Raw genomic sequence first — 14,710 nt, 5'->3', positions numbered from 1 at the left:
TTTTATTGAAAAGGCCCCGTGTTTCGTTATTGCTGCAGTCGCGATGAATTTTTGGCAACTTTTTCTGTTGTTACGTTCGTTTGTTTTTAAGTGTAATTGCTGCCTAAATATTTGGATGCAGTTTCAATTTGCGGGCGTGACATTGTTTTGTTTTTATGGAAACTGGGTTTTGTATTTATAAATACTTGTTTTTGGTTTTATTAAGTTAAGGAGTGAGGTGGGTAAATTTTACTATAACATATTAGTTTGACGCTGAACGTGATTGATGCAGGAATAATACAGATACCTAAAAATGTTGACAACACGGGTAGCCGAGTGGTAAATGTCACCACGCCAAGCCAACTGTGTGCGTCATGTCGTTTGTTCCGAGTCTGGGTGTCTTTGTGATTGTGACTTGAAGGTTTTGAAGTGAAAAACAAAGAAAGAAAGAAATTTAGCAAAATTTATACATAGAACGTTTATTTTATGTGTTACGTATTTTCATAGCTTCCACTTTCAGTGCCTAATTAAGCTGCTTCACTTTTAACATTTCCAACATTTTGATAATTATAACTTAAAGTCTAAAAACTTTTTAGGGGGAATAGCGCTAAATTTTGTGGTTACACAGCGTATTAAAAACATTTTTCAGAAGCTATCAAAGTCAGCGATTATGCCAAAGGCGTAAATCCATTAAATAGATGCACCGAAACCTGATCGATTATAGACAAGTCTTATATAGTCAACACAATAATGTATCAGACAGTCGCAGTCCGTCACATAAGGTAAAGTTTTCAAATGCCAAAAATGTGTCCAATTTGATTCGTAAAGCTGAAATAAAAGCGTTAATTTCGCTCCACTTTCTTATAGAAATGTTCATAATCGTCGGAAGCACGTAGAAGACTATTTTTAATTAACTTTTCTTATTAGACGCTACGGTTGATCAAATTATATGTCGACTTCTTTTTACACTGCTGAATTTTATAGTAGAGAAAATGAATAACCTATATTTTTAAAAGCGTTCTATTTAATTTTGCGTTTATGTAAGTATTTGATTCATTTGGTTTTTGGTGCAATCTGTCTTATCTCATGCTTATCGCTAAACGAAGTAGATATGTGTAGGAATTTTTAATGATAAGTGACTCTAGTTGATGTTTTATAATATAAAAGCATACATGTTATAGTTAAAAACCAAGTTTGATGTAAATTTTTAAATGTTAATAATTATATAATTATTTGGTAGTTATTGCAAAAATAACAGCCCCCATTAATATTGTCACATACAAAATTTCGGTTCGTTAAGCTTTTATTACGAGTACTTTAATGGGAACATAACATAACTTTAACAAAATTATCATGCCGTATATAGTCCCGTATCAGCTCAAAGTTTAAAAGAACAACCCTTTCTATTTATATTCCATAACACAAGTGCTTTAGCAACTTACTTTGGGTTCAGAACAATGTATGTGATGTTGTCCGCATTTATTATTATTTATTATTCCTGATAAGCAAAATCGAAAAAATAAACGAATGCCTATTTGATTATATTTCATTTTTAGTTTCTGTTTTTTAAATTACTCATTTTCGGATTGTTTTTAAAAATAAATTAAAGAATTCTGTTTTTACTTTTTAGACTTGTGATTTCCTAATAGGGAAATCGCTCAGGAATTCTGGATGAGGGAGTAGAATCTATTTTATTAGACAGCGTGCTGCAGGAAACATTGTTGGTATGAATCCTCCAAGCGACCTCAAATATTGACCCGCCGCTCAGCACTTAGATTTAAACTTAATTAATTTTGTTTGACTTGATATTAACGAGAATTTTAAGTAAACACGTTTTATGTTGAATAAATGATTTGGCAGTCTCAATAGCCATTGAGAGGTTCGGAGAAATTTGTTTTATTCTTCGACGTTATTGTTGGAATACTTATTAATTAGTTCTCTTACATGGTAATTTGTTTATATACCTTTATTTAGAACCCATACTTAAGGAAATTTAGCAGAAAATTTGTAGTTCGTCTAAACTTCTTCAAATTGAACTTTAACTAGTTATACGAATCGTATAAGTAAATGAAATAATTCCCTTTTTAAGGATGTTTCGCTTTCTGGAACATACTAAACTGCACACGCCTCGAGAAATAGAAAAGCAATATTCTACAAATTTCAAACATACCTTTCTATTCACGAAATCAACATACTTATATATTTCTCAGACGCAGAAAAAAATACCGCGCTCATTACACTCACATTTTGTCCTGAATGGGAATTGAACCCACGACTTCCGGTATAGCAGTCAAGACCACTAACCACTAGACCAGCAGGCCAACTAATGGATTCTCCTATGAAAAGACAACCTATTGAAAATAGGCCTACGTACGTCCACGCTGATTCAACACATTACACAAACCTCATTCACAATACCAAGGTAAGTCACAATTGTACCAAAGTAATCCAAGGTTCCGTTCTACCAATTTCATTTCAATTATGCATTTGAAGCGTTCCCTATCGTCTTGCAGCAATCAATGCTATTGGTCCTCCGCTCCGCGTCTCAGGACGGCGCCCATTAGGACCGTGAAACTCTAACCTTTAGTTCCGTGTTCAACCGCAATTATATTTCAAGTGATTATTGAAATAAACCTATTTATGAAGTTTTAAATATTTTATTATTTTTTATTTGCTTAATCCTTTGATATCGTTAACACTCATTAATTCGGTAAGGACTTCTATTGGTTTCAAACCATCGTAAAATAGTGTGTATAAGTTTTGCTAATTTTGCTTTGTTAACACATTTTTTTGAGGTATTAAAGAATAAGCATGTAAATCAAAATAATGTAAAGAAGACACTTTGTTCTAGATTTTTTAATATAATTTTAGTATTTTACTTTACCAATTACACAGTTATTCTAACTTAGACGCTAAATAAACCTTTATACGTTGGGGACAAACAGCATCTACAAACACTAAACAAAACAAATATTATTCTCCATCTAATTACCTAGCTTCAACATTCATTAAATACCAAGAAATATCCGTATAATTTTTTATTAAAACAGACAGGAATAAACCGTTGGAAAAATACAGAGAGCAGTAAAAAGTCACATGGCATTAACAAGTGCGCTACATGAATACAGGGTGCATTTTGTAGCATTCTCTTGTTAACAAGCTAAAATGTTAAAGCTCCTATGAAATACGTGTAATATGAGTTACAATTTTTACGAGTGCATCGGCGCGGAAGAAGAGCAACTTCAATACGGTTTTGTTTATAACTTATGTTGTGTTTATGCTGTGTTCGTAATTTGTTTTTGCCGTGCTGTAGTTTTTAGGGTTCTGTACGAAAACGGTGAAAAAGGAAACCTGTCGTTTTGGCATCAGATTGTATCTTATGAACCGTGATAGCGGTAGCTGAAATTGTTGTGAGTATGTGTATTCCTGTGCTGGCTATTTCAATTAATACATAAGTAATGATATAAGGTCATGAATTTGACGGGTGAGCTTTTTGAATTCTTCGTGGCTTCTCGTGCCCTGCCTCTATTTTCAAGCCCTGATATAGCGAGTTGAACTTTAATTATACCCTCTTTTTAAAATCTAAATCATTTTCTGTGTGGAATTTGTTCTCGGTTTTGTAGGAACAACACAGTTTTACGCTTTTTTTGGGGTGAATAGATTGCTGTGTTTGCTTTTTCGTTAGAAAAAAAAAACCAAATTTCTGTCTTTTTGACTTATTCTTGAGATGTACTATAGTCTGAATATTATCAGTAATGTTAAACACGTAATTAAATATTAAAAGCTTTCATAGTGGAACTGTGTGTATTATGTCTATTAATGTGCAATGTAAGTTTGTACGTCACCATATCATCAAATATTGAATGTTATCCGGATACACCAAAACTCCCCCTAGTATTATATAACCACTAATAAGAGCTCATACTATAGCTATTGTTTGCTCCGAGCCTTGCATCTGACATGTATAGAGACCGCATTCAATCTTCCACGCAAATTGAAACCTTATATCATAACAATTAAGTTTATTTTACAAATGAACTGTGAGTAACAGGAAAAGGGGTGGTTTTTTGTTAAAATTATAATTATTCATTTGTTTGTGAAGGATAAGTGGAGTGATTAATGCGGCGATACTTAATTATGTAGAGCGTTATCTTGGTCAATAACTTAAGGGTATTATTATCGCCTTAAGCTGTGTGTATCTCGTAAGACAGATTTCAAAGCAGACATGTCTATAGAGAAGTTATATTGTTGAGACGATGTTGGTCATCGTCAAGGGAATTCTCAAAATCACGTATTTTGATCGCTTCGTAATGTTCTCCTTGTTTTTCGCTTATAATAAGTTGTTTTGCAGTAGAAATATTGTCAAATTTACACCGCATTTGAATATTATACGAACAGAAACCTTCATAATTAAAGAATACGGGAATAACGCGAATTTTACTAGATTTAAGCCCGACGTTTGGACCAGGCTACACCGGCCGTGGTCTCGAGCAAACTGAAGCGGCGAGTCACTCCGCTGATTAGGCGGCCTGATCATCCACCCTCAAGGTAATATTAGTCCCCGTGTTCCTTTATTATCAATATTACGATGCAACGCAAAAGTCTTCATGTAAGTATAGAAATTTTCATAGTTATGTATAAGAATGGCATTCATTTTCTGATGTAAGTTAGGTTAGAGCATTGCAAACGCTACTTCACTGCGAGCTAGTCATTCTTGTTGTTATTATTTGTAACACAGCTTCACGACGTGTTGTATAACGGTTTGTCAATTGTGTTTTTGTTATTATGATAGTTCACACTATTTAAAAAAATAATTGGAATTTGCTTTGGAATTAAGCCAGCAACTACTTGCATGCAAAAAAAATGCATAATTGAACTACTTAATAAAATCGAACGTGATGATCCAATCCAAGTTTCATAATACATTGCGAAACCAGAAAATTGATTATAATCAAAAAACGTCAGTAGTACAAAATTTACGCTGATCATGCACCGTATGGTCTGAATAAATACAAAAATTCAGATTTTTATACACAAAAATTGATGCGTGTTTCAGTTCAATCACTACATTGTATAAAAAAAAGTTGCTTTCTCTATCCGTATATCCATTTGTATGCTTAAATCTTCCAAAATACGCAACCGATTTTGATCTGTTTTTTTATAGATATAGTGATTTAAGAGGAAGGTTAGTATGTATAATAATATCCATAAAATAGTGGAAAAATAGTGTTATTTTTGAGGTTCCTAATGTCACGTGGTAAATCATTTCATTTTTTCAATATCATTGCAAACGCAGGCTCAACTGTACGAGATAGATCAAAATAATGCTCTACAATATTGCATACCATAAAAAGATCTACAATTATGTCTATCTTTTAAGGTTGACTCACTATAACCATTTTTCTATAATATTTTTTTTCCTTAACAACGCGTATTTCGAAGTTATTTTTGTTACAATGAGGTGAATCCTTATCAAAATAAAGCATTAGAGAAATTCTATAGTGTATGTTAGTATTGCAGCCGTTCGAAGCCGGGGCGGGTCGCTATTAAATAATATACTAGAGTAAGTAATTATACCAAAGAGAGGAAAAAATATAAAAAGACAATTGATAGTGACAGTGGTTGTTTTATTGTGTATCGGGATAAGTAATGTCTCAAAAATTGTCAAGCCCTATGAGTTAGTCAAAGCATGCTTGACGCGTTCTCAAATGGATCTGGTACTTTCGTTTAAGTCCAAGAAATACTTTGAATTTATTTTTACACCTATACTCACATTTCAACAATTTGCTGGACTTTAACAGCGACTCCTGAGTTTGTTTTGACATTTCTTCTCATAGTAGACTTAGGATAAGACGACTCTATATTAAAATGGTGTTAAACAGACTTAAAGAATAAAAGATTTCAATTTATTTCGTTAAGAAATTCATTTCTCCTATCAAAGAAATATAAAAACTTGAAATTATATGATTGAACTCTGTTTTTTAGAAAGGAAATGTATTGGATAATAAATAAAAATAAACCTAAGAAATCACTATATAAAAATATATAACATACAGAAGCGAAACGATCGCAGCTGGAACTGGCACAGCTATTCAAATAATAAACGGTGATAAAAACAACATTGAAAAAATTCAATGACGGATATTAAAAGCTTTAGCGCTACATTCTCCTATCGAACCTTTATACTCAATAACTGTAGCTTATAAGTTGTGGGGCTCTCACATTGCAGTCTCTATTGTCTGTGCGTGCAAGTGACAGGTGAGTGGTGACGTCAGCAAAGACTCCCCCTCACTTATTTCGCTATTTCAATACCCCATTGTACGTATTTTAAGGCATTTTGCATTGATAGTTTGTTTACAGTTGCTTTTCAATGGTTTAGTAACTGTTTCAGATTATTGAATGCTTGTGTCTACTTGATTGTTGTGGATATAATCATTTATAATAATAATAATGACGAAAAATTATAACAAATGCAATTCAAATTTATTTAAAAACTTTTGCTTAAGGTCAAATACAAACATCAACCGGTTCAGTTAATTAAGTAACGAGCAAAAATAAAAGAGAGTATCACTTAATTCCTTTTAGTACTTCCAAGTAATAAATTTAATTATGGAACCCTTATTTTGAGACTGTAAATACATTCTGTAATGTAAACAGTAATGTTTCAAGTAATTAAGACAATCTTCTCATTTTTCTCGACGAAAACTTTGCACCATTTTACCCCTTCAGAGGTTTAAATTTAAAAAATCCCCTTCTTAAGAGATTACGTAAAACAAAGATTTGCATAATGCCAGGGATCCGACGGCGATGTGTTTGTATATACCCTCTGTTTAATGATTTTCTCTATTCGGGAGAAATACTTAATACTTATTTTTACAGTTCATCACACGAAGGATTTGTATTATGTTGAGACAATTTTATGAACACTTAAACCGTCGGTTGCCGTTGTAGGTTGAAGAGGACTAAGCAGTCGCTAACTGAAGTACGGTGTTCAACTGAATCCAGTAAGACAAGATGCTGTCCTAACAAGGCTTGGGTTAATAAAAGGCTGATGAAAGAAACGGTAGTATCTGTGCCATAAATTTTCTTATGATATTATACTTTTTTTGCACTTCATCATGTAATAATATATTTTTTAATAACAAAAACATACAACCGATTTCAATAAAAAAAAAACTACTGAACAAAACTTGAAGAAATGAATTATGGAAGTAATTGACAACTATTTCACGTTAAGACCGAAGTTCTCTGGTACCGAATAGAAAAACAGAAGAATTGAGAACCTCTTGATTTCTTAACTCGGTTGAAAAATAAAGTGAATTAAATTAACAAAAAACACAGTTACAATTGTGGATGCACGGTCAGACTCTACAAAAGTAGGAGAAGGATCTCCAAGTATAAAAGGCACTTGAAGGACTGAATAGTATTTCTTAAGAATGCTCCATGTTTAAACTAAGGAATAAGAGTAGATTTTATCTTCAAAATTCTCGGAACACAATAGATACAAGTTTATTGCAAGTCATTGGAAATACAACAGATATATCTACTCTGGCACTCGACAGATATGAGAAATTGTGCTCCTAATATTGTATTTAAGATATTTAAAGAGTTATCAGATTTTAAAGATTGATAACTAACCATTGACCAAAGTTGAGCATATTTATAAGTATACTATTTTTTTTTTACTAGGTATATTTTTTCATTCGCTTTTGTTCCACCTTTTTTTTCTATAGCCGCAATGGCCGTATAACCATAACCGATAACTTTCCCAATTGGAAAACTGAAAATTGCAGAACTTTCTTCCGATATACGAGGTTCTCACGACAACTTAGAACTATATTTCATAGTCTTTTTGAAAGAGTATAAATGTAATACGAAAAACCTTATACGGTATATCTAGCTTTACTACAATTTGCATTATTGTGAGAAATCTCAGTGTTATGAAAAGGAAAAGAGTTTAAGAATCTTCGAGTGCGCAATCTGAACTTCAGATTGAAGATCTTAAAAACAAATTAAGTGAAAAAGGGGCTTGGGAAGAGCCCTACTCTACCAAGTCCAAGTTCTCTCGCGTCAAGTAACGGTAAGCTAATTGACATGGAACTTTCATTATTAAATTGGCGAATTCCTTTGCTGACGATAATCCGTTCGGTTCTTCGCTTTTTGAGATCTGCGAGAAAATCCTCCTTCCAAGATTCTACTGAATTCCTTGAAAAACAAAGGAAGGGAACAAACGGGAGCGTTTGTTTAGTTTTTCTTTAAGAAAATGGAGATAATTATGATTAAATGAAGGTTTGTTTTTTATTATTTACCGGCTGAAAGCAAACTGTACTAATCATTTAACTCTTAAAGGTTCTTTATTAATTTTAGGCATATTATGCAAATTAACTTGTATTTTTATAATAACACATTATTTATCAGGGAGCCAGAAGTAATTATAAACAAAAAAAATTCTGATGTTAAGAACTTATATGTAAGATTTATTTAATTGTTTTATTTATTAAGTACTTACGAGATATCCGGCGGATTTAAAAATAATGTTAATTAAATAATGTTAATAATTTTTTTAAATAAAATAAGTTCAACGGTATTTTTTTTTAGATATTAAATTGCTACTTTGTAATAGGAACAGTTAATTATTATTATTTTAATAATTTTAAATTTAAATCGCATTTTTGACGTATTTTTTCAATTTAATTTAATACTAAGTAAAATTTGCGCTTTACCAGAATTTTTGAGTATCCATATATTTTTTATAGAAATAATATTTAAAACTCACCTTCCTATAATCTCCATAAAACACAAAATACTCTTCACCAACAGCTAAAGCACACAAATCCTTATGCACTAGTATCAAACCGTATACCGCGGATACTTCGAGCCGACACTTTCAACGTCCGACGGCCACTTGAAAAACTTTTCTCGGGCGGAAAAAATCCGGATGACGGGAGGGCGCGCGCGCTGCCGACGGCGATCGGCGACTCACTGAGCCTGCGAGCCTTGCCTCCTCCCGCTGCGAACGCACCACCAAAACGATCCACTCAGTTACATAGTAAGATCGAAATTTGATCGCAGTTAGAACGCGCACTAAGACGGCCCGTTGGCTATTTAGACCGAAAAAGGTAGTCTGTACGCATGCGCGCGGTCGTTCAACCCTTGCAGTGATGCTGCAGGCCTGATGAGCCACATTAAGCTGGGCTACGTGGCTCGAGTTGTAATGCCAAGCTACCTGTGTCAGCGCACGCTGCACCCGCGCTGCCGCCGCCGGCTCCGAACAACTTATTACTAGTTAGGTGTCCACCAATTAATTATTATAATTGAACACTTCATTATTTTACATTAGGTTGTTGTTATTGCTTTCATTACGACTGAAATAATTACTGTTGCTTCAAGTTGTTCTTACTGCTAATTTGAAACGGCTTATCATATTCTCTCTGAATTTGAATAAGGAAACAATACAAGTTGAGTAAAGAATGAAACTGGGTAATTTTCTCGAGAAATGTTTTCTAGTTTGAGTAACGGCGCTTGGACAAAAATACCTGTTGCACACAGCTTATGTTTCTTTAAGACGGATTAACTAACAAAGTGGATGAAAGCGTATTATTAAAAAAGTTTTAAGAAAAAATATATTTTTAATCTTTGCGTCTCTTAATTTCTGATTCCATGATAGGGTTGATGATAGGTCCATGATAGGTTAAAACAAATCACTGTTTTTGTCTGACGAGAATTGCATGAAAAAATATATTTGACTTTGATTCTTATTCCTAATGTTTTGAATGGCGTCAGTTTTCAAGACAAAATCTTGAAATAGCCTTTGTTTTTTAATAATACATGTCCGCCCACGGCTCAGCCGTGGGAGTTCGAATATGTGTCATAAAGTATGAGATAGAATAAATATATAGACGAAATGGACACTGTAGGATATTTATACAAATCATTTATTTTCAAGTGCGGATCGGACTCGTGACCCTCAGAGTTCCACACAAAAAGCTTAAAGGAAATCAAAATTATCTACCCTAACAGTGTTATTTTATTATCTTTCAATAGCTATGGTCTAGCTATGGTTTACGACATTCTGCGTGGTGATGGGCGTATGTACAAATACCAAGAAAGCAGAGCCTCGCTAATAGGGTTCATTTTTACTTTATGGATAAGAAACCCTTGGAAACTTACCATGTCTGTATTACTAAAACGATAGCTCTCAAAACAGTTTTAATTGAACTTGATACGATACGAGTTGCTTGGATTTATAACTTTGTACATAAGCTACTTGTAGTTGCGATGCTCAACGACCACGCAACATTCTAAGCAAACGTCTTCTACTTGTCCTGCTTCTAAACACTTACATAAAATCAACTGAAATAGAACTTACCGAACACTATAAATCACTATAAACACTAACCCGTTAAACCTTTTCAAATAATGTAGAGCTAACGTTAATAAGTCCGCATCGTGAGAACAAAGACACTTCGCCTTAATAACCGAAAGAGCCGTCTTTCGAAATATTCCTAGAAGTAGTTTATTACCCGTCTTAGTTAACATGAGACCTCTCAATCTTAGCTTTATTCTCAATTATAATTAGTTTAATGCTTTATAAATATTAAATTGCTCTTCTTTACTTTGTTTGTGTTATTTTTTTAATAGACTCAACCTTTAATACTGTTTCTGCGTGGGCGTTAGGCGTTGATAGAAGAATTGATTACAGGAATATTAATAGCGATGGTAATGAATTAAAATATAAATATTTGAGTTCTTTCTTATTTCTAAGTTCTTTATTATTATTCTCGTTCTGATACTCAACTTTAAACTAAATAAATTTATTTAGTTTTATAAAGGTGTTAAATCATAATAATCGTAATGCACGTGATTATAATAAAAGGACACAATGATTGAAAAGTGAATCTAGAAAAGAAAAACCTTCTCACTGTAAAACAGCATGCTCTTTTTAAAACCGTCCCAATACTCTCTACGCTACCTCAACATCTCATTTTGATTCGCTCTACAATTTAGTAAAAAAAGACTTTACAACATTGTTCATCAAGTTCTGGAGCTGACTTCACTGAAGGAAGGAGACTTTATCTAAGAGTGTAGTTTACAAACTCTTTGCATAACAAGTCTTAGTTCATTAACATGGGTAACAGGAGATAGTAGGTAACTGTTGTCTGCAGGCCAGTATAACTGAGCTTTAAGAGCGAGCGAGTTAATACTCTGTCGTGGTACTTGTGATGTTTTGAAAAGTGTTATGTGAATACATATTAGCAATGTTATTTAGTCATAAAGCGTTAGGTATTTTTTAAGACGAACGAACGTAGAAATTTATTTGGCGAAGCAAATACTGGAACTAGGCTTTACCGCAATCTCAAGTAGGAACTTACACTGTCAAATACATATAATTATGATGGTCTCAAGATCCCTATGTTCGATTGTATAGAGTATAGTTACAAACTACAGAAACCTATTTGTCGTACAATGTTTTCAGTCATTTTTAAATATCACGTACTTTGTTAAGTATTTCTCAACAAACTTAAAATCATGATAAAACAGTAACGACTATCTTAAGTAACAGAGAGAAAATGAAACATTGAGGAAATGAACAGCAACGATCAAATGTCAGATAAACTGATTACCTCGCAGGATTCTCTGATAGTTTATGAGTCATCATAATATTTTAGTATTTTTGGGTTCTACAGATAAATACATTATTAAACTAGTTAAAAAGAAAATGTTCACTTACAAAAGATAACGAGAATGTATCAATAAAACACGTAAGAAAATAATGATACACCGTATGTAAGTATCAACACGTTAAGTAAATGCTACATAATATTCAATTCCAAACAACATTCACATTACTCTATAAAGCATAAATTTTTGAATTTATTTCACTAGGTACAGAACCCAAATTTGAAGCTGCCCCAAATCTCCCATCACTCTTCCAATCAATTACATAAATAATTCACAAAACCAATATACTGAAACTATGAAAAACTACTAAATAAACCAGTGGGCAAGACGATTGATGTGTAAATCAAATCAAGGCATTGTGAGTGGCCCACGAGATGAATAAATCTGTGAGTAGAGGCTGTATCGACCGATATTACCGATTTGACGTTAATTGCTTCTGATTTAGACGCCGCGCCGCTAAAATGTACCCCTGAGACGGCTCGTTGTTTGTATGGCTATTCGTGATCGATGGGACCACACTATTTGGTAAATGTTAGCTGTACAGCTACAGAAAATGGAGCGACTATCAATTATTTAGAAATATTACAATTATTTCAACAGTTCGCCTTAAAAACGATTTTGCGTGATTTTGTTAAACCATATACTCTCAATTTGTGCTTGACTCTTCTCGACTGCTCTCTGTTAAGATATCTTTCGCTCATAAAAAAAATTTATGCTACTAAATAAAACTAAAAGAAAAAAATGAAAAAGATACGTAAGATGTTAGTTATTTATTAAAAGTATGTATACGGCAAAGAAAAATAAGTTAGTTCATAGAATCAGGTATTACTTCGGTAATCCGTGGCATCAAGCGTTAATTTAAAATATATAGTATCAGGTCCGCTTAATCTGAATAAAATAAAGCTAAGAATCAGTGGAACCAACAACAGGTATTTTTAATTAATCCTAGATAAATACAAGTGACTATTTTCTCGCAGCGCCTTTTTACCGCCCACCGTCTCGTAATACGCCTCTGCTACTGACTTTCATTGACAAATTAGATTGATTCTATATTAATGTAGCGACTAAAATTACCGCGTCCGATACGTCAAGCGATCAAGTTCGATTCCTGTCCATTTATTAAAAGCTATTGAAATTCAAATGCATTGATATTTGAGTGAATTTTGTATCATCACACGTTTGTATTTATTTTAAGTGGATAGATTGAAACGTTTGAATACTGAGTTTAGATGATTTACAGCGAATGTTTGATACTGGTTACGTTAATAGCGACAATATTGATGTTTCGATGATTGTTTACGCTATTTACATATGTAATTAAAAAGATGGTATTTTTTTTTTAGAAGCATCCTATAATGTCAATTAATAAAAAAAAGAACTAGATTTTAAATCAGCAATTCTTATTACAGTGGTACTAGCTTAATTGATTTACTAAGTTTGGTAAACACAATTAACAAACGCTATCCAACTATTGCTACGGCGTAGCCAAATTCTACGTGTCGTAGCAATATCCTAAGTGTCGTAGCGACAGAATTTAGGAGCAGTACAATTTCGCTAATATAATACTATTCGACATAGCTTGTAGAGTTAGCAAACTGACTTGCCATGTCTGTCGAATGAATGATGGCTGTTGGAGCAGAGCACTTCAGCCCGATGGACCAATGATCTAAAAAAGGTAGCTATCTTGGACTGGATGCAGCAGGCGATCCTGCATTGTGGCGCAACTTGAGGGTAGTCCATTTTATTTATTTTTTATTTATTTATCTTTAAACAAAAACTTAGGTAACTTATTAACTAAGCCCCACAAAACCGTTACACTGGTTTGACTGTGGGGTCAATGAGTCTCTAGACATAGTTACTATCTTACTTAAATGTACTTATAACTAAATATATATAATAAGAACATAAATAAGTTACACACATGTGCACCACACACACACAGACACACATACAATATACACACATACATACACACATACATATACACACATAAACATACAATACACATATGTACGACTCATAATATTTCTAAATAATATAATTTTAATTTACGTTTAAATCTATTTGTGTTTGTTTCATTCCTTATGTCTGCTGGCAGATTGTTCAATAGATACGGTATTCTCTTATTTAGTGTTCTGTCACCAAAGTAGTTGGTGACTCTTGGTACATTGAATCTACCAGCAGCCATAGATCTTGTATTATGGTTATTGTATACATGAATTAAGTTATGCTTTTGGTTATTATGGTGGTTAACTAAAATCAGGTACTTATGTTTGAAAGTGATCGGTGATCTGCTTTTAGTTTTTTTAGTGACAAGTCCAATGGTGGACGGCGATATGCCGAGTTGATTGATTAAATACCTGTTCTTTCATATTTATTTAAAATTCCCTTTATTCTATTACAAAAAAAAACAATGGTACCTAAAAATAACAATTCATTCAGCATTAAAATTGTTACTTCTGATGTGACACTCTAAGTGCTCGCAACCACAAATTAATTGCTATTTGGGTTTCATTGGCAGGCCAGTGTTGAATCAATAGTTTATTGCTGGTCTACCGTTTATGACACCACATAACACAGTCATATAAATTGACTGAAATCGATGTGTCATGGAAAAAAAAAATATTTATCTTTAAAGCCAGTATTATTAACTGATCCGGATCTATATTTTTTTAATTTAAGTGGCCTCCTTGCTTTAGAGTACATTTTTAAAGTGATATTGCATTGATATTGTATAAAAGCTTATAAGGCGCTTATTCAATGATCTTGCTGGTCACTGATAACTTCCTCAGTATTGGTGTTTATTTATTCAAGCGTGGCGGTATTCTCTAATATTATGCTACACCGTGGCTTTGCTTGGCTGTGTAAAATAGATGCGTGTTTTTTTCTGAATAGAAGATTTTTATAAAAATTCAAATCATTTATATTAATGCGGTTACTATCTACTATTATTAAAGTTCTGTCATGTTACTTTTGGCTCTATATTTTATCTTTTTGTTGCTTTTGTCTTAATTCTTAAGCTTGAAAAAGGATATCCAGAAAGAGGCTT

The 14,710-nt window shown here is 33.0% G+C and overlaps 1 protein-coding gene across 1 annotated transcript in view; it reads right to left on the bottom strand.

Annotated features, from left to right (window-relative positions):
• Window positions 1–9,007, bottom strand: part of LOC113502562 (lachesin-like) — an 85,218-nt gene extending 76,211 nt beyond the window's left edge. The window contains exon 1 of the mRNA XM_026884175.1: window positions 8,756–9,007. The gene's annotated coding sequence lies outside the window, so the exon portion shown is untranslated. The remainder of the gene's footprint in view (window positions 1–8,755) is intronic.
• Between the last annotated feature and the right edge of the window lie 5,703 nt (window positions 9,008–14,710).

Source organism: Trichoplusia ni, chromosome 17 (assembly GCF_003590095.1).
Source record: "Trichoplusia ni isolate ovarian cell line Hi5 chromosome 17, tn1, whole genome shotgun sequence".
Taxonomy (NCBI): Eukaryota; Metazoa; Arthropoda; class Insecta; order Lepidoptera; family Noctuidae; genus Trichoplusia; species Trichoplusia ni.
The sequence above is the reverse complement of the archived record's forward strand: the minus strand, read 5'-3'. Positions and strand labels throughout refer to the sequence as shown.